The sequence below is a fragment of the Dipodomys spectabilis genome, unplaced genomic scaffold, assembly GCF_019054845.1.
Source record: "Dipodomys spectabilis isolate Male_0828 unplaced genomic scaffold, ASM1905484v1 ptg000125l, whole genome shotgun sequence".
In the NCBI taxonomy this organism is placed as follows: Eukaryota; Metazoa; Chordata; class Mammalia; order Rodentia; family Heteromyidae; genus Dipodomys; species Dipodomys spectabilis.
In genome coordinates, this window is record NW_024870802.1 from 23,241,703 (window position 1) to 23,265,190 (window position 23,488).

The following is a 23,488-nucleotide window of genomic DNA, read 5'->3' on the forward strand; positions in this document are numbered from 1 at the left end:
CTGAGGATCTTGGTTTGCAGCCAGTTTAGCAGACAAATCTGTTGAGTGTCTAATTAGCCACCCAAAAGTTGGAAGTGGAGGTGTGGCTTAAGTGGTAGAGTGCCAGTCTTGAGCAAAACAGTCAAATAAGAGCAAGATGCCCTAGTACCTCACACAAAAAAGAAACTTGTTCATATTTCAAGTTCATATTTTATAAAATTGCATTTTTAAGTGCAGTAACAATCTGAAATATATTATTGTAGATTTTAAAGGTTTCTTTATAGCTTATAGCCAAGTCTCAAAATAGCATTAGGAGGCAGAAGTATTTTTACAAAGTATTAAAAAAGTGATTCAACCTTAGTTATCTGTCTCTTAGCCAATAAGGCTTTCTTTCTGGACTGTATTTGAGTTGCTTTGTAATGAATTTTAAAACTAGAACGTGCCTTGCTCCTTTATATTTCATGTGTGTTAGGTCTGACAATGTTTGGGATGTTCTTACCATCTCTGATGAGGTCCTAGTGGTACTTGGGAAAGATTGTACTCTTGTTGATGTCCCTTCTGTGTCATTTGGTCCCTGACATTACTAACTCTGTCCCATGATACTTATTTCTACCACTGTCCTTTTTACGATTTACTACCCCACACAGAGGCTCTGATCATTTGCAGAGACCTTTACCTTGGTGAATCTGTGACTGCTATGACTGAATGGAATTTGATCCTTAATCTCTGAAATATTTCCTGGTGACTAGAGATATTTTGACTCAGTAGGGAATGTTTTTGAAATTCTTCTCCCTACATAGAAATTTTGTTGCCAGCACCATATTGCCCAAATCCTTTCAAAGTAAGGAATTCCATAAAAAGATTTTTAAAAATCTAGACACAAATATTTTATCGATTTCAATTCCCCAAAGAAACGGAATGATTCGTTAGTATTTCTGCTTTATTCAGGAAATTATTGTTAATTTATGTAGGTTTTTTTTTTCCTCTCAAAGGTACTTTATTTACTTTATTCTCTTTGATCAGTTAAAATTGTCTTCTTGAAATATCTTACTTGCTGTAGGTTTAGTTTATAAAGTATGATTTATGCATTTGATTCAGGGACATCACAGATATTTATATGCCAAATACTTTCAGAATAGAATTTAGTCCTACTGCAGATATCTTAGCTATTACTTACTATTCAAGAAATTCTTCATGTCAAATAGGTTAAGATAGTTTCTGTTATGAAACTACTTTGGAAAAAGGAAAAGACAGCCAACTGCAATGAATGGAAATAGGTATTAGAGAATATTTTAAACAATAGGTAGTACTGTTCTCAAATACACAATGTAGTCAGAATGGTTGATTAACCAAATATTGTCAAACGAAGGGTCTAGTTTTAATAAATAAAATAGATCTGAAGTTAGTATATTAGCAACATACAAATGATATAGCCCACACGATGATTAAATGTGCTCAGAAGCAGTTTTGGTTGTATGAAAATGTCCAATAAGATGTGGAGCTTCATTGGAGATTTTATGGTTCATGGGCACAGCCCAGCTGAGTTAGGCAGTTACAGGGACGGGAAGGGAATGGAAGTGCCTCCATAGGTGAGCTCAGAATTGCAGTGCTGGCCAGATCATCAGAGAACTTTTATTTGCAGAGCTGCACATATCTGCGTATATGTGAAGAGGGGTGGGGATGGGGGGTAATGGACCAAACAAAAAGTATAGAGACTGAATCTTTCACTTCCGTTGAAAAGTCATTCTCATGCTGAGTTCACCTTTGCCAATATTTGCCTCAAGAGCTTGGGTAAATCACTGCTTTCGTGATTCCAGTTTGCGTATAATTTGAGACTTTGACTAGAATCTGTGATAGGAGGTAGTAGGCAAAGATGTGTGAACTACTGGTTAAAACCATTTTTTTTAACGTGCTAGGTTATTTGAGTAACTATTCACTGTCCTAATAGTATATTCACAGTTAGGTTAAAATACATCTCTTATTTCCCATTCATTATGTACTATTTATTCATCACCTATTCTAGGCATTTGTTTTGGATTTAACAAGGACATTTTTCTCCTTTTTTAGTATTCAATTTAAAACAGTTCATACTGAGAGTATTACATTCATATTATTCAGAATTGAGACTATGAGAAAATATCAGCATCAAGTGTACCTACCACTTTTACCGCCCAGGCGGTAAAAGAAATGGTCTGGCTGTGCAATCCAGGCTTCCCTGGAATTTGCTGTGTAACACAGGGTGGCCTTAAACTCAAAATCCTCCTGCTTCACCACCAAAGTACTGGGATTATAGGTTTGCACTACAATACCCAACTCCTCTCCGTGTTTTGTCAAATGGTAGCATATAATATGTATGAATCTGTTTTCTTCCATTTCATTTAGCAATTAGATTCACTATGGAAGATACATGCTAAGCATCTTGTTTTTAAATTTTAATATTTTATTCAAAATATCAGACATATAGCAGTATATTTCAGTGAGAAAATATTGAAATATATGATATTCTATAGGTCTTCTGTACTTCAATATTCTTTTAGGATTAGAATTCTGGACCCATTTGGTTAAGTGTTTTGCAATTCCAGCACATCTTCAATTGTTAAACTCACATTTTTTTCTTTTTCCCAAACAGTCAGCATTAAGAACCTTCTCTTGTTTTCTACAGTTTGTATTATTTTATCATACTAATATTTTATAGCAGTAATAGTAATTATTTAATGATATAGTTTAATAATATGGCAGTACCTTGATTTTAGTACATGATAATATCATGTTTATATTGCAGTATAGTAAACATTGTAGTGATCATTTCGTGTTATATGTTAGTGTATTGACAGTACAGTCAATTGTATTTTCAAAATGTATTGAAATCTGTCCCAGCAATAATAAATTCTCTTGTTTAACTATTAAAATGCCATGATGGGGATATTTAGATAAGCTTATTATTTCTGAAGAGTGAATTGAAGGAAGCTTGCTTGCTGTATCCATTTCTTGAACTTTATGGACTTAATATTGTTTGAATGTTTTTGCAAGAAGACTATTGCTTTTATCATGATGAAAAGTTCTTTTTGAAGAAAAAGATAGTGTGAACAAAGTTGACACAGACACATGCATTATTCGTCAGTCATCTTTGATTCTTCAGATAGCTCTCTAGGCTTAAGATGCTCAGGACTGGGGAAGATGAGTGTTTGTGGAAGGCTTTTCTTGCTCTGAGATAGGCACTGGTAAAGGGAAATCGCTGTAAGAATCCCTTAATCATACTTTTTACCTTTGCCTCTGTGGTTAAGTGAGGGAAACTACATGGAGTATCATCCTAGGCAGAGTTTGTCCCCACATGTGGTCCCTACCTTCCTAAATGTGATTTGTTCTCAGAAATCATCTGTGTGATAAAAGTAGACGGTACCTTGGAATAAGAAGGGCACACCAGAGTCAGAAAGGAAAGCTCTGCCTATTATAATTCTAGCTTGCAAAGAAAACTATTCTGTCTCCCAGCTTATGGAAGAAGGTGGGGGAAAAAAGGAGCAGGAAAGCATTTGGAGCCTCCTAAGTGTGATTGACCACCAGTGTGTGCACTGGAAAGCCTCAGTAAGAAAGGCAGGAGAGAGAAAACTTGCCTATGATCATATACCAGGAACTGGTAGAACAGACTGGACAACTTAAAAAAGGCTAGAGAAAGCAACAGTAGAAGAAAATTGATGTCCTCTGCAAGACAATCCAGCAGAGTGGAGATTTTATAAGACATGGCAGATACTAGGGGTAAGTTCCTGTCATAAGATTAATCTGCTAGAAATCTAGCCTTTCAGTTTCTCAGGCTCTCATCACAAACCCTGCTTTTCCAAGGGAAAGAGGACATGGAGGAAGTGGCTCTCCAGAACTTTCCTGTTCATTGTATGGCTTTCTGTCCAGTTCCCAGGATTCTTCTGAATCAACCTGCTTCTCAGACCTCACTTTTTTCTTAGCTTATAGTGCTTGTTTTGCAGAGAAATAACTCAAAAAATTAATAATGATTGTTTCCATAGGACAGCAATGAGTGCTTCACATAAATTCTTTCATTTACTCCTCCTAACTTCACAGGCTGTTTGTTTTTATGAAGGAAAGAGGACTAGAAAAGTTAAAAGGGAAACTTTCTCTTGGTCCCAGCAGGGATTGGTAGAATCAACATTGGAAACCAAAACTACCTGATTCTGAAACCTCTGTTCTTAGTCCTAACGACATAATAATAGCTTCCATTTATTGAAAACCAAGTCTCAGTATCATCCTTAGAGTAAGCTCTGAGGTTTACAACTTAAACAAGGGATCAAGGTTGTTTTTGTTCTTTTTGTTGTTGTTTTTTTTAACCAATAAGAACAGAGATGGCCAGCATGTACCCCTTGATGTGATCAAAGTAAAGCACATCAATCACTTCTGGCATATTCTCACTGAAAATGCAGAGCCTAATCTAATCATGAGGAAACACAAGAAATCCAACTGAGAGAGACTACAGCAAACCTATTGTACTTCTAAACTGTCAACATCTTGAAAGACAAGGGAAGATTGAGGAACTGGAACTGCTCCTTGCTTGAGGAGACACAGCCAAATGATGAGGGAGATAAAGGTTATCAAGGAAGGTTAGTGAGCTTGAAAAGATAATATGCTGTTTGGTTAGTAGGATTATGGCAATGTTAATTTTCTTGGGTTTTTGATCATTGTGAATAATTCTCTAAACTGTTACTAGATAAAACTAAGGAAGGCTATGCCTCAGTTTCCTCTGCAATTTTTTAAACAATTTTTTAGATTTTTATTTATTTTAATTTTTTCTTTCTTTTTTTTATTATTGTGAAAATACTGTACAGAGGGGTTACAATTACATGGGCAAGCTGAGTACATTTCTTATCAAGCATTGTAGCCTCCTCCTTTGTTTTCCCATCCCTTCCCATCCTCTCCCCGCCTCCCCCCACCCAATCCTCCTCACTACCCCCCCCCCCCCACCAAAGTTGTAAAGTTCATTTTTCGACATAACAACTTGTACTTCTCATTGTTGCAGTGGGTCCACCTGTATCCCTATTTAAACGATTTGTTTTTCCCCTTCCCCTCTACAAATTATACCAACATCAAATACAGTGAAAACAGGGATTATAATGAGGGGGAGGGACATACAAAGCAACAAAAAAATATCTTATAAATATGTTAGAAACAATAGCAAGAAAGAAAAAACATTGGAGTACTTATCTTGGGGTTCATTTCTCTGAATATCAACGTATCTGACTTTCTGCTTGTCTCAGACATGTACTAGTTATTGCAAATAAGGGAAGCCATGGGATCTATGTTTCTTTGGGCCTGGCTTACTTCACGTAGAATTTTTTCCAAGTCCATTTCCATTTCCTAACAAATGGGGCAATGTCATTCTTTCTGATGGAGGCATAGAATTCCATTGTGTATATATACCACATTTTCTTGATCCATTCATCTACTGAGGGGCATCTGGGTTGGTTCCTTATCTTAACTATGGTAAATAATGCTGCAATAAACATAGTTGTGCTGGTAGCTTTAGTATGGTCTTGTTTGTGATCATTCGGGTAAATGCCCAAAAGTGGGATTGCTGGGTCATAGGGGAGCTCTATGTGGAGTCTTTTGAGGAACCTCCATACTACTTTCCAAAGTGGTTGAACAAGTTTACACTCCCACCAACAATGCAGTAGGGTTCCCTTCTGTCCACATCCTCTCCAGCATCTGTTGTTATTAGAGTTCTTGATTATAGCCATTCTAACTGGGGTGAGGTGGTATCTCAATGTTGTTTTGATTTGCATTTCTTTTATGGCTAGGGAGGTTGAGCATTTTTCCTCTATTCTTGTTGCACCTTTTTTGTCAATTCAAAATTATTTGAAAATAATGTTAGAAAAGTTTTTTAAATCCTCAGAGGTTGTTTTTATTTATTTTCATTTTAGGATAAACAAGCAGCTCAGTGTTAGGCTGCTTACTCAACATGGTCTCTCTGAGGGAAGGCATCAGGGAAGTGGGAAGTCTTGCAGATTCCAAAATCTGTGTGTGTCCTAGGGTGTTTGGCTGATTTAGCAAAATGTCACAGAACAAGCAACAGAAATTCTCATTTTTTCTGGAGGCAAGGACAGAAGTCCAAGACCAATGGAGTGTCTTCCTCCTAAGTGTGCGATCTTCTCAGTACAACCTCTTTTGTAGAAGAGACTTGGGAGCTTCCAGGGATCTCTGTTGTGAGGGCAGTGATCCTATTCATGAAGTATCTTCCTCCCTTCTAGAGTCACCTCCTAAACCCACTTCCTACTACCCTTACCTTGGGGACTAAGGTTCAATTGAGGAAATTGCTATAGAGTACTGTGCTAACCACTATGATTTAAGGGCACTTCAGGTCTAAACAAGTATGTACAAAATATTACCGTGAGGCAAACCCCATTCCCTTTAGGTAGTATTTTATTTTATGGTGGGAAAATAAAAAGGTATTCTTGCCTTTCTGAAAAAAAGCGATACATACATTTTAGTAATCTATTACTGATATATAGACTGTTTTATGTATGTATCAATAGAGCAATATGAATAGAAACAATGTATTTAAGTCAATTTTGAAAACCAAATGAAGAGTAGCATAAAGCAGAGTTACACATCTTTTCCTAAGGATAAAAACAAAAAAACCATGTTGTGGGCCACGCATGGTGACTCACGCCTGTAATCCTAGCTACTCAGGAGGCTGAGATCTGAGGATCATGGTTCAAAGCTAGCCTGGGCAAGAAAGTCTGTGAAACTCTTATCTCCAGTAAACCACTCAGAAAACGGAAGTGGCATGCTAGCCTTGAGGTGAAGAGCTGAGGGACAGTGCCCAGGCCTATAGTTCAAACCCCACAACCGACAAAACAACAACAAAAACAAAAACATGTTGTAACGTCTATAAACAATTTCTACATTCCAAGTCTCCAAATTATAGATGTGTGCATCTCTTGTTGCATGTTGTCCCATAGCTTATCTCATGTTGTCCTATGGTTTCCCTTATTTGCAAACATAGAAGAAACTATGTTTTTGTTTTATTAAAGGACTGACTATCTGTAAAATATTTAAGGGGAAGAGATGAATGGAAATTTGTAAGAAATCCTGCCTGAATTGCACAATGTTGATAAAAGATAATTACCATAGAAATCTTTCCAAGTTAGAAGAAGTGGGTCTTTTGTCTCTATTCATCTTTAACACTGTAATGATAAGGTTAAGATAATGTCTGTTATGATAGGATTGGAATGGTAATATAGAGATCTTACTGCAGGTCACTCTTTTTTTGTGAGTCTGTATGTTCTCATCTATGAAGCAGGTAGGACACACTGGATCCAAATTGTTGCTGAGTGGATTGGTTTATTTACAAAGTACCTTTGAATGAAAGTTCAATACATATATATATTTTTTTCTTTTAATAAAACTTTCTGCTCCAAAATCTATTTTAAATATATTATGATCCCTGAAGTTAATCACTCACTTCTAAAGACTTTAACCTTTGTCCATATGAAACAGTATGTAGTGTTTCACTAGAAATACAGAAAACATTGTGCTGTTTGCCTAGAGATTACATCAGAGAGCTTTCTGCAGTGCTGTTATTTTTAATAATATGTGGTTTCTGTGACCATTGGATAAAACTAGATGCTCATAATTGAAGCCCAGAGTGATAGGCCTATGGAGTTTCACTTCAAATGACTGTAACTATTTTAGGGACTGCTTTTCAATGTTGATACATCTGCTAAATTTAGCCTGTATGCTCCCAGGTCTGTCCTCTTAGTTGCTATTTCTAATAGAGGATGGCTGTGGGTATGACAGGGTTGTTTGTTTGTTTGTTTGCTTTTTAGTAGAATAGAGAAATGGTGTGTGTATGTATGTTTGCGCAGGGCATCCATCCTTAAACATTTCCTTGTGCTCATAACATTATAAAAAGTGATATATTCATTATAATAAGTATTGAACTATGCAAATATATCAGAATGAAGTCACCAGGGTAATATTTTAATCAGTTTGATACATAGCATAAATTCTTACTTCTTGTGCATATATAGCTATGATATACTTAATTTTACAAACACACAGTTAAGCTGTACATTTACTAAACATAAACTTGCTCAAAAGTAGTAATACTAGATATTGCATGCACTTTTCCATGTTATTGAGCATTTTCCAGCAAGGTAAGTTGAGTTACACAGAATTACTTGTAAGGTTCTGATTCATATGATTAATTTCCTATTTTACAAGTGATCAAGTGGTCTTCCCCCCACTCCCTCCCGGGAGTCTTTGATGCCAACTGAAGCCTACAGGTCAGATGTTGGTCAAATAAATGGTGGTGGTGATGGTGGTGGTGGTGGTGTGTGTGTATATGTGATGGTAAAAGCCTGATCACAGCCACTGGAGATTGAGGCAGAATTGCAAGAATGAGAATGGAGGATCTGACATGGTAATACACACTTGCCCTCTCAGCTACTTGGCCAGTGGACGTAATAGTGCCTCAGGGCAAAAGCAAGAGACCCTATTTGAAAAATCAGTCACAGCAATAAGGACTCACTGGGGGTATGGCTCAGACACAAAGCCCTGGTTCAAACCTGGTTCAGCACCACACACACACACACACACACACACGCACGCACGCACGCACGCACGCACGCGCGCGCGCGCACGTGTGCAAACCACATAAATGACTATAATAGAATAAGGTTGAGGGTATAGATTAATACTGGAAAGTTTACCTAACATATCCAAGGTTCAGTGCTCAGTATCATACAAACAAAAGTCAGTTAAAAAAAACCCAATTCTTTATCTCTAAAGTTAGGCTTCTGTAAAGTATATGAAATTTATGTTAGTATCTATATACAGCTGTAATTTCATCTAGTAGTTTGTACTTTAGTTATACACTGGAGACAATTTTTGAAAAAGAAGTAAAAGCTAGCCTTGCCATCCTGCCTTGCATTTTGTGGCTAGAGAGAGAGAACTGGCCAGCACCATCTTCTTCTTTCCCTGTCAGACCTTGCAGTCCAGGGATGTTACCATCATCAGGACACTGCTACAGTTCCATTCTTGCCCAAACTGCCCTGGTACAAACCTCTGAAAGGTGGAAGGTAGAGAAAGTCCCAGAATAAATAAAGCACATGCCCCTCAGACTGTGGGGCCACCTCGGAACCTGCCCCAACCCACGTGTGGTGACTTCTCTTTCTGCTCAACTCATCTGCTGAACAGAGTTCAAACAAAACAAATAATTTTCTTACTGTAAGAAAATACTTAAAAGTTTTTACTATTTGAACCCTCCCTTTTTTTTTTTTTTTTTTTGCTAGTCCTGGAGTTTGAAATCATACCCTCACACATCTGACTGGTTCTCTGCCACTTGAGCCTTGCCCTCTAGCCTAGATTTTTGCAGGTTAAATAAGAGAGACTCTCAGGAGACTTTCTGGCTTGGATGGCTTTGATCCATAGTGTTCTGGATCTCTGTCTTCAGTATAGCTTAGATTACTGGCGTGAGCCACTAGCACTTGACTCACTTCAACCATTCTTAAGTGTACAGTTTTGTGGTATTTATATTGACATTATTATACAACTATCACCTCTATCCAGCTGTAGAGCTTATATATCCCCTCCATCTGAAATTGTCCTTAAACATTTGGATTCTGAACAAAAATAGAGTCCTAAGGGCACAGCCAGTTTGAAATGGAGTAAACAGAAAATAGGGATAGATGAAACAAAACAGGACTCTCAGCAAGGTGACGGTGACTGCCACCCGTTCTAATACTAACTACTCAGGAGGCTGAGCTCTGAGGATTGAGGTTCAGGACCAGCCCAGGCAGCAGTGTCCGTGAGACTCTTCATTTAGTGAGCAAAAAACTGGAAGTAGAACTATGAGAAAGCTCAGGGTCAGTGCCCAGGTCCTGAGGTCAAACCCCAGTACTGGCACCACAAATAATCAAAAGTTCCGATGCCCCACTTCAGAGCATTTCCTCAGAGTAGTGTCTTCAAACACGGTTTTCAGACACCGTCTCATAGACTGAGGTGTTTCAACATCTGTTTTCACAGATATTGTTGTCTTGAACAAAGTTTAGTGTTACAAAGCACACAATTTAATGGAAAGAGTTCTAAGGAGGAGTATTGGTGGCACAGAGCATCTTGGGATGGAAATGAATAAAGTGAATAGTATTTAGGAACCCCGTTTTTTTTGTTGTTGTTGGTCGTGGGGCTTGAACTCTGGGCCTGGGTGTTATCCCTCAACTCTTCAGCTCAAGGCTAGTGCTCTACCACTTGAGCTACAGCTCCACTTCCGGTTTTCTGGTGGTTTATTGGAGATTAGAGTTTCACAGATTTTTCCTGCCCAGGCTGGCTTTGAACCACAATCCTCAGATCTCACCCTCCTGAGTAGCTAGGATTACAGGCGTGAGCCACTGGCATTGGGCTTGGAACCAGTTCTGTTTATTCCTTCGGTACTATTTACTAGGCAAGCGCTCTACCAACTGGAGCCCTGCCTCAGTCAGCCCTTTTTGATTTAGTTATTTTTCAGATAGGGTCTCTTTTCCCCCTACCCCCACTCCTTTTGGCAGGACTGGCCTTGAGCTTCACTTCTTGATTTCTGCCTCCCAGATGGCTAGGATTATAGGCTTGAGCCACTGTGCCCAGCTTCCAGCATCTCACATTCACCCCTGCTTCTGGCATCAGGAGGAAGCAGGAAGGCTTCTTTGCTGATTGGAGGAGCTCAGACTACAGAGAACTCCAGGTGTCTTTCTAGTCTGGGGTTTGGGACACGTGATCCAGAACTAGGGGCCCTTCGGATGCTGATGTCTTTGCTGCTTTTGTAACATTATAAAGGAGAAAAAAAAATATTTGTATTCTAGAAGGCCTATCTCTTTTTTTTCAGTTCAGATTCTGGGTTAGAAAGAAAAAGGGCTGTATTGGCAGCAAGCCAATATAAGAAGGTCTTTGTAGGATGAGGCTTTTTCAGGCGTACTCAGTCACTTAGACAAGTTTCAGGGCTGCAGGCTGGGGAGGGGAGAATGAGCTCAACCCTAGGACTGGGAACCACCGTGCCTGCAGGGTTTGAGGGAGGAGCCCAGGAGCTTACCTGCTCACCAGGTCCTACCACCTTACTGTGTGCTTTCCTGTTGGGCAACTCAGGACTCTCCTTGAAGCCAGTGGGCAGGTTCCCAGCAAGGTAGTTTTCCAAAGAGGAGAGGAGCCGCAATCCCAAGTAGACTGGCTGTGCATTCTGAATTCGAAGTCATAAGTCTACTGTGAAGGTCATCTTCTCCCGCTTTTTCCTCTGCTCCTCTTGCACTCTTAATTTTTAGTTTTGGAAGAACACATGACATATGACCTTAATGTATAAACAAAAGTCATTTCTTGTACTTTTTAGTTCTCTGTCCGTGTTCTTCCATAGCCTAGGTTGGTGTGTTTGTATTCTGGTTTATTTACATAGGCATATGTGCATGTACATATGAATGTATGTCTTCATATCTTTGATAGATAAATAAGTTTTTTAAATGGAATCGATAGTATAGTTCTGTATCGCAGGCCTGTGGCTCTGTACAAATAACACTTCATTCTTTGAAGTGACTGCACAGTGTTCTGGTGAAGAGTTACCACACTTAACCAAACCACAGTGAAGGAACCAAAGTTCCACATTGGGAACTTTGTCATATAAATAGCTTGCCATGAACAATTATTTGAGCAAATATGTTGACTTTAATATTTTCTATAAGCATTCTAGTGTGTGTGTGTGTGTGTGTGTGTGTGTGTGTGTGTGTGTGTGTGTGTGTGTGTGTGTGTGTGTATGTATCACATTTTCTTGATCCATTCATCTACTGAGGGGTATCTGGGTTGTTTCTGTATCCTAGCTATGGTGAATAATGCTGTGATAACATAGTTGTGCTGGTAGCTTTAGTTTGGTCTTGTTGGTGATCATTTGGTTATATGCCCAGAAGTGGGATTACTGGGTCATAGGGGAGCTCTATGTGTAGTCTTTTCAGGAACTTCCATACTGCTTTCCAGAGTGTTTGAACAAGTTTACACTCCCACAAACAGTGCCAAGGGTTCCCTTTTGGCCACATCCCCTCCAGCTTTGTTGTTATTAGATTTCTTGATTATAGCCGTTCTAGTCTATGCTTCCATCAGAAGAAGGACATTGCCCCATTTGTTAGGAAATGGAAAGACTTGGAAAAAATCATATTAAGTGAAGTAAGCCAGACCCAAAGAAATACAGATCCCATGGTTTCCCTTATTTGCAATAGTTAGTATACATCTAGGATAATCTTATCAGATGAGTAAAAAAGCTCAAAAGCTATGAACATATGACCATATAAGATGATGCTAAGCGAAGTGAACCCCAAGATATGGACACAAGAGAGTTTTCTTTGCTGTTGTTGTTTTTAATGTAGTATGTGATTTTCTTTTGTTACTTTTGTATGTTCTCCCCACTATGGTTTATCCTCTGTTGTCACTGTACTGGATTTTGCTACCCTGTATCTTGTATATACATTTATCTAACTTGAGGAGGGAAGGGGAATAACAAAATGCTGAAACAAGGACACAGGATGACCCATTGCAACATAGTGTCACAAGACACTATGTTGGAAATGAACTTTACAACTTAGGAGGGGAGGAGTGGGGGAAGGTGAGGGAGGGAAGGGATGGTAGGAGAAAAACAAAGGAGGGGGTAACAATGCTCAACAAGAAATGTACTCATTAACTTATGTAACTAACCCCTCTGTATAGCATCTTTATGATAAATGTACCCAATATCTAGCTACTTAGGAGGTGGAGATTTGGGGACCACAGTTTGAGGCCAGATCAAGCAAAAGTTTCTGAGACCATATCTTAAGAGAAAAAGCTGAGTGCAGGGGCTGGGAAGGTGGCTCAGTGGTAGAGCGCTTGCCTCGCATGCCTGAGGCCCTGGGTTTGATTCCTCAGCACCACATAAGCAAAAAGAAAAAAGCCGGAAGTGGCGCTGTGGCTCACGTGGTAGAGCGCTAGCCTTGAGCTGAAGAGCTGAGGGACAGCGCCCAGGCCCAGAGTTCAGGCCCCATGACCGGACCAAAAAAAAAAGCTGAGTGCAGTTGTGCATGCCTATCATCTTAGCTACAGTCAGAAGTATAAATTGGATTGTAGTCCAAGCAGGCCCAGAAAAATGTCATAACTTAACCCCCCAAAATAGAACAAAATATCTGAAAGTATGGCTTCAACTCTATCCCTGACTAGTAAACTCAAAGCTCTGCTTTCAAACCCCAGTAACACACACACACACACACACACACACTCTCTCACACACACACATACACTCTCTCTGTCTCTCTGTCTCTCTGTCATGATGTTGTAGCCCAGATTTAACCTACCAGGTTGTTTAATGTCCTGGGTTACACTCACACATGGTAGGGGGAGATAGTTTGCTATGTAATGTCACAGTATCTGTCTTATGTAATGGTTTATAACAGCAGTCCCAACTGATTTCTGCTTTCATTTAAAGCGAACATATATTATCTACTATTTCACACAATGGCACATCTTATTCCAGGTATCCTCCCTTTTGCATAATTTTCTTCACTTAACTCATGCATTGCTTATTGTCAGATACATATCCAACAATTATGTGCTCAATGCAGTATGTGTTTTAGAAACAAAACTCTTCCTTAATAACTCTGGAATAATAAGGTATAAGTTCAAGTTGCTAGCCTGTCATTCCTGGTTCCATATTTGTTATAGTTGGAAAAGAGCCATACATGGAAACTTAATGAGTCATTAAGAGGAAGTACTCAGTAGATACTCCTAATGACTGAGTCCACTCAGTCGTTGAATGCTAATTATTAAGGGCCTTTGCTGGGCTAAGTGCTATCTTAATTTGCTGAAAGTTATATGGAGTTACAGAGGACTTTTGAATAAAAGTTTCTTATTAATACATGAATATGCATCTGGTTATTGTTAGCATCTCAGATTCTTATTATTATCTGTGGTTGTGAATGACCTGCCACCTATCAGACTTTCTGATTAATTTGTGTCCCCCTATCTTTCTTTTTATGATCTGTATGTTTGCAAGGAAGACCATGGTTTTCTTAGTGGATACTTCAAAATATTGTTTTGCTCTACAGAGGAATATGGAGAGGAATCCATAGAAAAAAGAGGGAAATAATTCCACTAATGACATATGAAAAGCTTTTCCTGGAAATAAACTAGTGTAAAAGCTGCAATGAAGAAATACAGATTTATGGGTTTGTTTTTTTGTTGGTTGTGGGGCTTGAACTCTGGGCCTGGGTGCTGTCCCTGAGCTCTTCAGCTCAGGGCCAGTGCTCTGCCACTTCTGGTTTTCTGAGTGGTTTATTGGAGATAAGAGTCTCAAGGACTTTCCTGCCCAGGTTGGCTTTGAACTGTGATTCTCAGATCTCAGCCTCCTGAGTAGCTAGGCCCAGATTTATGGTTTTACTGGCCAGATGTTTGTGGCTAGTAATCCTGGCTATCTTGAGGCTGAGACTGAGGATCACATTTCAAAGCCAGCCTAAGCAGTAAAGATTGTGAGACTTTTATCTCCAATGAACTTCCTTCCAAACTCAAGTGGTAGACCACTAGCCTCAAGCAAAAAAGCTCAGGAACAGCTCCCAGGCTCTGAGTTCAAGTTCTAGTTCTAGGACAAAAAAAAAGGATAAAGACATATTGATCTTGAAATGATAGCCCAAGAAAAATCCAGTGTAGAAGCGAGACCATAGAAGTTATGGCATTTGGATATCTTGGATAAGAGTGAATATGTTCAAGCCAAAGATAGTCCTGAGTTTGGAGAAGTAGAGCTTCTGCTGGCATACCCAGGGAAGCTCTAAATACACAGTCACAGGTCCTTCTGAGAGCCGCAGGATGACATGCCGAGGAGATGGCAGTGTGGAGACCAAAACACGACTCCATCATGTGAAGTGATGGGGCCACAAGCCAAGCATGATGAAGGAATGCCAACCAGGTGGTTGAGAGGTAGGGCACGGATGGTCCCTCAGACCCAGCGCAGGTGTGGGCCTGCTGGCAACTTTAGTTCAACCTTCTGTCCTCCAGAGTGAGAGAATACATTTCTCTTGTTCAAAGCTATCCAGTTTGTTGTTAATGGTTATAGAGGCCAAAGAAAATTAATACCCTCTGCTAAGGTGCCCTGCATCTGAACCCACTGCAGTTAAATTCAAAGACCAAAATCTCCGTGAAGTAGCCTGTTCATAAAGGGTGCCAAGAAAGAGCAGCCACAGCACAAAAGTGTACACCTAAAGTCTAGAAGGCAGGTTGAGGATGTCTTCCTTCCAAGCAGAATGTACCAGAACTTTCTGAAGGTGAGTGTGACATTTGCAGGAATTGTCCAGTTCCTTACATTAGTATATGTATGTGGAACCTTGTTTTCATGGAAACACTCTCTGTAGAGCCCCTGTGTTCTTAAGAACACAATTGGTAGTTTGTTTTTTTTAGTGTAGTCTGAAGGGTGAAGTCCGAAGCCTTCTTGAAGGCGTGGCAACAAGAGGAAGGCACATATTAGGAATTAGCCACCAATGATTCACTCTAAAACAGTGCACCCGTGTTTCCCTTTGTGGACTTAGGTGTGTGTGAGGATGGCCTGGCCGGGCTTCCCGTTCAACTGCGCAGTCCTCAGGCACAGCACCTCGGGAGACACCACTGTGGCATATTGTTACTGAGCATGTTAAAGTGCTTTCACTGCGGAAACACTTGATTTGGCATTTCTTGGAGTTATCCCAGTAAGTTTACCTTTATTTATAAATAAATAAGCTTATTTACTTGCAGTGTTGGAGATTGTAACCCAGGGCCTTGCTCTGCCCCTGGGCAATATATAATCTACCTATAAAAGGGAAGATAGAAAAGAAAGAGACAAACTTTCTGACTTCTAGCTAGGAAAGTCGGTTGATCCACCCCTAACCTGAAAATAGGAAATAAAAAAAAATGCACCAAAATCCAAAACTTGGATGACAAGAGGCCTCTGTGGGAATTTCCCTACTGGCCTCTTGTGACATGTCACAGCCAAAATATAAGTGAATTGAGAATATCAAATGAAATTATACCTTTAGCTTATCTCTATGAGATTGTGTGTGTGTGTGTGTGTGTGTGTGTGTGAGAGAGAGAGAGAGAGAGAGAGAGAGAGAGAGAGAGAGAGAGGTGAATTTTGTGTTTAGGTTTAGGTCTCATCTTCAATATATCTCATTATTTACATGCAAACAACTTGAAAAATATCTAAAGTCAGGAATGTTCCCAGTCCCAAGTATTTTGGATAATGGATACTCAACCTATACAAACAATATAGACAGACCTTTGTGGGACAAACTAGTGCCAGGGTACAGGGTTGTTCTGTGCTTCTCTCTTGCTCTGAGCTATGTGGAGGAATGTCTCCCTCCACATGGGAGCCGATGATTTGTTCTGGGCAAGCTAATGCCTGCCTTCTGCCAGCTTGTGTTGCCTGTCACGTTGTGACAGTGTGACACTTCAGCCCGGGGTGGAGGCAGGCCTAACTCCAGCAACTACCACCAAGCTCCCCTTCCATTGGGTCTTCAGAGCTTACTCCAGCTCATTACTCCCACCTTTCCCCTTTGGTGGCTTTGCCCTTGTTTCTGTACCTGGGGTGAAGCTGGCCTTCTTCTCAAAGTTCATGCCTTGTTCAGCTACTAGGTTATACCCTCCCGCCCATCTCAACATTTGAATCTACCATGACTAATATGCCATCATAGGCCATGATTTGCTACCAGCAGTGCTGACTCTTAAAAATTCTTCTCTGTACCTTTAACCATAATCCACTTTTTTGCTAATCCTTGCTTTCAGGTCTGACAGGTGCCAGGCACACCCGTCAGTGTTATCTCTTAGCCTAGAGTCTCTCCCTGAGCCCCACCTCTTCTTCTCTCCTACTCCTTTAGGATAGCCACCTACTTCCTCTTGGAAACTCCAGACAATTACCTAATCATACTTCCAGTGTGGCTTTGGTTTTTTTGCTTTGTTTTGTTTATTTGTTGTTGTTTTCAAGACAGAATCCTACTGGTCTCCAACTCAGGAGCTCGTACAGACTTCCTACTTGAGCCTCCCACACAGCTGGGGCTGTGACATCTGTCAGGCACTGCCTCCATCACGGCTTGTCCTATCCCAAGCCCAAGTACCTAAAATGCCTCCTCCTCCCCGCCTCAGGCCACACAGACATTAAGGAAACTGTGTGAAGCAGTTCAGTAGGAAAGATGGAGGTCAGTTGATATGAAAGATAATTGGGAAAAGACTTTAAGAAGGCAGAGAGGTGAACTATGGAAGTATCTGTGAAGACTATTCCTGAAAAACAGCCCTCAAGTGCAAAGGCCCTCAGGTTGGAGTGTGCCTGGCATATTTGAGAACTGGTGAGATGACCAGTGGGAGTCGCCAAGTAGGCAGTAATGCTAGCTGGATGAGTGGGGATTAGAAGAGGAAGAGAGGAGATCAGGTTGGTAGCTGCAGCCAGCTTGCCTGGGACTTTGTGGGGTCTAGTGAAAAAGAGCTTCAGTTATTTCTTGCAGTGACATCTAAGACTAAGGCTTTTGAGCACAGAAGTGATGTTAGGGGACTCTGGGTGGAATCAGGGAGACAGACCCGGGTTGTAAAGCTGATGGGGTTGACTCTGAAAGATTGCATGGGAGTGAGAGGAGGGAGGCAGAGATAGTGTTCTGTACACAGCTTAAGGGTCTGTCAGAGCCAAGGGCAGGATGGGGTTGGAGTTTGCTAAAGGAAGAAGGCACAGAGGAGGGACTGGACTTAACAGTGGAGTTTTTATTACTACTTACTTTGTCATTATAAAGGTGATAAACGGATCATCATTGTACAAGTCAGGTAAGTGAGTATATTTCCTTTCATACAGTGTCTTCTCTTCCCTCAATGCTAGTATAATACTTTATAAACAGTAAGTGCTTAATAAATGTTTGGCTTTTATAAGTATGTGCAATTTTCAGTCCTTAACTCCTTAGTGCTGGCTTTTTGTATACTAAAGAGAAAAGCTCCTAAGGTTTATAAATAGAAGATAAATTTGAGTTATGTTTTCTTAGCAAAATAGATGTGGCTGTAGCCCTGCCAGAGCGCTTTGATTAATCTCTTCTCTGAATGCTAATTACCAGGTTCCTTTAATGAATAGGATCTTCCTTTCCCTATTGTATACCAGGATCTATAAAAACAGGCCTTTTTGAGGTCAGGGGACCCTGATTATGTATGTACAGTTATTCCTCTGTCACAGGAGTAAGACTTGATCAGGATATAATTGGAAAAGCCACTGTCATCTTTGGGTTCTAAATAATACCTCCCTTTCCCAAAAGAATCCTTTCCCAGGTTTAGCATATAATAATTTCTTTCTTAGTCATTTCCCCATTTTTGATCATCATGATTTACCATTTATTCTTTGACAAGTGAAATCTGTATTCTTTTTTGTTTGTTGTTTCTTATTTATATCGAAATAACTGGCAATAGCGCAAGCTAATTATTTGATTTCCCTGTTGACATCTTTGATCATTTGACAAGATTTTGAAATGCTTTTAGTGAGCCAGGCATGCCCTTTCTCTGGTATGGCAACATGATCTCAGGATATGGGAGATCCCAGTGGGGTAGGGATTAATGCAGGCAGAATTTTGAACAATCAAACACTATGTGAACTGGACACAGAGAACCATTTAGCACGTGATGGCTGCCGTTCTTGTGTAGTGCCCAGAACTATTAGGTAAGAGATAATTAGAGAGATGCCATCCTTGACTCTGTGTTGTCAGGTGGGCCCGTGTTTCCTTATTATTGCTATCAGCATCTCGGTTTCTACTGCACACTGATGGACAACTCATCTACGCAGGATGCAGACATTTTCATACCTTCTGAAGCTATTGGGAAACATCTGGAAGGTTCTATATTTAGGATTTCTTGCTATATAATACCCCTAAAATATGATTAGATATACTGCTAAAGAGGATTTTGTAGCTTTGAGAAGGGGGAGGGTAGAAGACGACTGGGTAAATATGGTGGAAAAAACTTTTCTTATAATTCCTGACTATGCAGATAAATTAATATACGTGCTTATAAATTCTTCCTGAAAAATTTTTATGTTTCCCTTGCTGATAGCAAAGAATGGAAAATTAGGAAACCTCTTGAGCCTTCTTTTTAGATACAGCAATTGCTTGTCTTTGTTCCTTTTGTATATTTAAGAAATTGGGTTTGAACCAGAAGTCGATAGACTTAATACTGTTTCTCTGACTAAAACAAATTTAAAAGGAAGAAATGGTGTGATTAAAGGAAGGTACGTCTTAAGAGCTGAAAATCTTAGCTGTCTTTTTGAAATATTATTTTAAAATAGTATTTTAAAATATTAACTTTCTTTTGATAAAAATCTAAATAGTTCGTGGTTTTATTCTTTTAAAGAGTGCAGAAGTTAGTTTTATAGAGGATAATTTACTCTACTGCACACTGGAATATGTGAAAATTAAAAGTATGTGTGTCTTTCTCAAGCATTCCATTTTTCATTCATAAAACACATTTATGTTGAGTGCCTATTATGTGCTGGACATGGGCTATCTCCTAGGGATATAGTAATGAAAATCACAGCCCAGGGCTGTGAAAGCATTCAACAAGTCAGATGATGTTGAGAAGAGTCTAGTGGCTTCATTGTGTTCCAGGGCTCATATTGGACTTTTAATGCAGCAGAATTGAGAGGTAGGATTTCTAAGAGGTGATTAATGAATGGGTGAAGACCATTATTGTGGGAGTGGGTTGGGGTTTGTGGAGGAGCAGTGGGTGTGTGTAGTAGTGATTATGGTGAGTGGTGGCCGCTGGTGTGAAGCATAGGGGTCAGGGTGTGCCTCACACATAGACCTAGCAGAACCTGGAACTTTTCATTTTTCCAAACTCAGTAGCCAAAATGTGACATCTTGCTATGGTTTACATTTTTGTTTTTAATTGGTGAGACTGAACCTTTCTTCCTTCTACATTTTGTTGTGTGTTTGGGTTGAACTGGTGGTTGTACTGAGGATCAAACCCAGAGCATCTATGCTAGTGACTTACTTTTTGCATGTGTATCAATGTGCCATTTCTCATTTCTGTTTATTTAAAATCTTTTTTCCTATCATTTTTAAGAGCTCTTCATATTTGAGATCTATGACAGATTAAAAAAATATTTGCTCCTCTGTTGTTGCTTATCTTTTTGTTTATGGAGCGCTTTGACCATACATTTCTCGTTAGTGTATTTAAAGCTATCATTTATCCATTTGTCATGTGTTTGTTAATGTTAGAGATTTTGCAAATGCTTGTGAACTTAAGAGAACACATATACAACTCGATATGAATGTTCTTTCAGTGTGACATACCACAGGGACTCTTAAGAGGTAAAGAATGTGGGGATGCATGAGAAGGCTCCAACTTGTAATGCTAACTACTTGGGAAGGGAGGATCCAGGAGGATCAGGATTTGAGGCCAGCCCAGGCAAACAGCAAGACCCCCATCTCAACAACAGTCCAGGCTTGGTGGTCTATGACCAGTCCAGACAAAAAGTGCAAGAACCTATCTAAACAATGACTAGAGGGGCTGGGCAGGTGGCTCAGTGGTAGAGCGTTTGCCTTGCATGCCTGAGGCCCTGGGTTTGATTCCTCAGCACCACATAAGCAGAAAAAAAAAGCCGGAAGTGGCGCTGTGGCTCAAGTGGTAGAGCACTGGCCTTGAGCTGAAGAGCTGAGGGACAACGCCCAGGCCCAGAGTTAAGGCCCCAGGACCGGACCTCCCCCCCAAATCATTGTTTGTGTTTGCTTTGGCAACACATATACTAAAATTGGAACGATACAGAGAAGATTAGCATGGCCCCTGACCAAGGATGACATGCAAATTCATGAAGCGTTCCATATTTAAAAAAAAACAAAAACAAAAAACAATGACTAGAAAAAAACAGTGGGTGATGGGGGAGCTGGATATGTGGCTCAAGTGTGGAGTGTCTTCCCAGCAAGTCAGAGCCCTGAGTTGAAACCCCAGTACTGCAACAACAGCAAAACAAAGTAAACAGTTGCAAAACAGCACACTGTGAAGGCTCAACTCTTTTTATCGGTTTCAAGTTTGGTTATGTGCTTGTACTAGGGCTTGGACTCATGGCTTCACTGGAATTTTTACTCATGCCTTGTTCTTTACCTCTTGAACCACATTTCCAGTCTGGCATTTTGCTGGTTAATTGGTGATAAGAGTCTCATGGACTTTCCTGCCCCTGCTCTCTTCTAGCTAGAATCCTCCTGTTTCCTGAGTAGTTAGTATTACAGACGCGAACCATACGCACTAGGCTAAATTTATTTTATCATGTGTATTGTTAACATTTTACATCTGATGTCACTTTATATAATTTATTTACAATTTAGTTTTATCATTGATTAAAATGCTAATTATTTTATATTTATTATTTATATATAAATATATTAATATTTAATTGAGTTAAGAGTTATGGAAGCTAGATGATAAAGCTAATTAAAATTTTGTATAAAACAGAACAAATATTTTTATCAAAGGTCTTGAGATTAGGCCTCTCAGTGAACTTTGTGCTTTAATATTTAGGCATTTTTACTTCTTGGATGGCCTCATGAGATTTCAGGCTTGTTGGATAAATATATATATATATATATATATAGTCTTTACATGGAATAGTTAAAAATAGCCAATGTTGCTTATTGTAGACTTACTAGATGAACACTAAAATCACCTGGATATTGTAGAGAAAGTGTCAGCTGATGCTCAGAAAACAGGAATGTCTTTCTTGTGGTTCAACTACCTAGCTGTGTCATTAGTGCAGGCCTCTGGAAAGGTGCAGGCGGTGAGGGTATAGTTTCATTGTTACTCTGCTGCCCCCTCGTGGTATTGCCCCCTTCACAACCTGGTCCTCTGCTCAAATACTAACTTACTTCACAAATGAGGTTAAAGTTCCATTCTAGTGCTAAGTTGGCAGAGAAGCTCAGTGAAGGCAGGCCACAGAAGTTTGGGGAATTACAAGATCGTAGTTAGAACTAAGAAGTTACAGTTAATGGTGGCTATAGAGCTGATGAATTGAGGGATATTTAGTTTAACATAATTGCTATCCTGAAAACATGAACCTGAATTAAACTTGGAGGTAAAGGTAGAAGGGATCTAGTCTTGCTTTCCTTGAAATTCTTCATCCTGTTTGACTTTCAGGAGGAGGAGGAGAAAAGAATGGACCTGGTGAGGATATGGACTATCCTTTTGTGTACAGGGTGCATGCTGAAGTACTACCAATTTGAATGTTCTTTCATCTGAAAATAGTTTGAACTCTCTAGATATCAGAATAAGTATTAGAAATTTATTTTGAGAGAGACTTGAACTTGATTTCTCCTATCTGGCCTGTAAGTTGTTGCTAATTTTGAAATATAGTGTTAGTCCCCAGGGTCATGTTCCTTAAATTAGTTTTCCCTTTTTTACTTCAGTGAGCCAAATTTCTAAGTAGACTTTGCTAGGCTTTTTCTCTGTAAGATACAAAAGCTATGGTTATCTAAGTAATTTGTAAGTTTAACACTTGATTCACTACAAATACATTTTTAAATTTAAAAATGTTATGTTAAAACATTGTCTTATTTTCCTTCAGCTTGCAATCAGATCAATTCCCAACACTTGTCAGTCTCCAATTCCAAGCTAAAAGAGTTGCTTTTTTTTAAAAAAAAATTATATCTGTTAGGCATGTGGATTGACTGCCCCAGACAGTCTTCCAAAAAAAACCTTGTAGATTATTAATAGTGACCATGCATTAAATTAATCGCACACTTGACCAAGAATTTCTACCTCCTTCTGGGTAGCAGAAGCATATGGGAGAGAAGTAATTCAGAAGCTGGAACATTAAATATTGTAAGGCATTTTGGTGGTGTCAGATACACTTGAAATCTGAGCAGACGTAGAAAACCTCAGGTTTTATAATGTGCATAAAGTATTTGTACATTTTTAACTGTTCCTCTCATTATGTTGCTCAGTTGTGCAGGGTGAGAATCTGGAGAATCATATCTTAGGCAATCTCAGGTCCACCTTCCCATGTTTAGCATGTTCCTTAATGATGCCAACAGTTTTCATACTTTCTTCAGTGCTGAAGTAGGGCTGTTTTCTGAAGTCTGCTTTGCCCATCACCAAGAGTCCACCTGCTTTCCAACTTCTGACCGGTTTGCTTTTTTCTCCTGTATGCCTTTTTGTCCTTTTTTTTTTTTTTTTTTTTTTTTTTATAACATCACTAACATTTCAGAGTTTTTGGAGGCAGTGAAAATAAACGAATACTTTAATTTAGATTCCTCTTTTTTGAAAACTGATTATTTTGACTGTCCTTTTGCCCCACAAGGTTTAAAGAAAAAGAGAAAAAGGACATGGATGCCTGATTGTCTGAGATCTTTGAGGTTTGAAAAAAGTTGATAATTTGTTCCTATATTTACATGCTTTATATAAAGTGGATAAATTGTTCCTATGCTTTATATTTTTGCAGATTTTTTTTTCCTCCTTTGACCTCTCTTTTCTTTTTTGGTCTCTCATCTTTGCCTTCGGAGCTAGAGCT

The 23,488-nt window shown here is 39.4% G+C and overlaps 1 protein-coding gene and 1 non-coding gene across 5 annotated transcripts in view; both read left to right on the forward strand.

The window, feature by feature from the left end:
- The window catches only part of Sgms1 (sphingomyelin synthase 1), a 250,449-nt gene that overhangs the window by 179,844 nt on the left and 47,117 nt on the right, over positions 1-23,488 (forward strand). The gene's annotated exons all lie outside the window — the stretch shown is intronic.
- Positions 20,711-20,817, forward strand: LOC122116078. Its single transcript, XR_006148888.1, has one exon. It is a non-coding gene; the product is annotated as a U6 spliceosomal RNA (small nuclear RNA).